The 1,156-nt window shown below is 45.8% G+C and overlaps 1 pseudogene; it reads right to left on the bottom strand.

The window, feature by feature from the left end:
- Nucleotides 1-1,156, bottom strand: part of LOC119423001 — a 35,221-nt pseudogene that overhangs the window by 22,755 nt on the left and 11,310 nt on the right.

Here is a 1,156-nt window from a genome sequence, read left to right as displayed (position 1 = left end):
GGTTCCTCTGGTTCTTCTGGCTGCTCTGGTTCTTCTGGCTCCTCTGGTTCCTCTGATTCTTCTGATTCCTCTGGTTCTTCTGGTTCCTCTGGCTCCTCTGGTTCCTCTGATTCTTCTGGCTCCTCTGGTTCCTCTGGTTCTTCTGGTTCCTCTGGCTCCTCTGGTTCCTCAGGTTCCTCTTCCTCTCTTTGAGCTGTTCTACAGAACGAGAACTTTAGTGATTCTGTTTTTAGTGAACGGCCTGCAGAGGATCTCAGGAGTCCGTAATCCTGAAACCTGTAGACGTGGACTTCTGACTGTCCCCGCTGGTTTTGACATACCTGTAGGATAGCCCTAAAATGTTTTTGAGTTGTTTACTTGTTTATTTATTTCCTGCTGTAAAACACTTTGAACTATTTGATTTGTGTGAAAGGTGCTTTAGAAACCAAGTTTAATTGATGAATGATTGAAACTTTGGGGCACCAGGTCCGTTAATTGATCAAGAAAGATTGAATTAACCTCATAGGAGCTCAATCTGAAGATTATTGAACTCATTAACCCTTTAATGATCAGAGCTCAGCCACTGAAAATCAAGTTTGTTGATCACAGGGAACTTTACCACAACACGTCAGGAGATGTTTGGCCATTGGATGTTTTAATTCCTACAGCTGAGAACATTCTTCCTCTCTGCCTCGAGAACAAGAAGCCGAACAAGCTGACACTTCATCCCAGGACAGATCTTATCTCTGCCCATGAACCATATGTTTGTGTCAACAGAGAGCCTGCAGGGCTTCAAGGACACCTGAACTCTGTGACCTCTGCTGCGCTGGAGGAGAATGAAGGTGAGCAGATAACGCAGCTCAGGGCTCGTCTCTGCCACACGCTCCATGAGCTACGTATCTGTGGATGGATCTGTCCTGAGAGGCTGCTGGTTCAAAACCTTCTCCTGTCGTTGAGTGCTTCTTCTGCCTCAACAACGTTCATGAGAGAGTTTCTGCAACAATATTTACTCAAATGAGGAGAATGAGTTTGTCTTCCATCCATCCATCCATCCATCCATCCATCCATCCATCCATCCATCCATCCATCCATCCATCCATCCATTCATCCATCCATCCATCCATCCATCAATCCAGCCATCCATCCATCCATTCATCCATCCATCCATCCATCCATC

Source organism: Nematolebias whitei, chromosome 16, assembly GCF_014905685.2.
Source record: "Nematolebias whitei isolate Nwh7 chromosome 16, NemWhi1, whole genome shotgun sequence".
Lineage (NCBI taxonomy): Eukaryota > Metazoa > Chordata > Actinopteri > Cyprinodontiformes > Rivulidae > Nematolebias > Nematolebias whitei.
The sequence above is the reverse complement of the archived record's forward strand: the minus strand, read 5'-3'. Positions and strand labels throughout refer to the sequence as shown.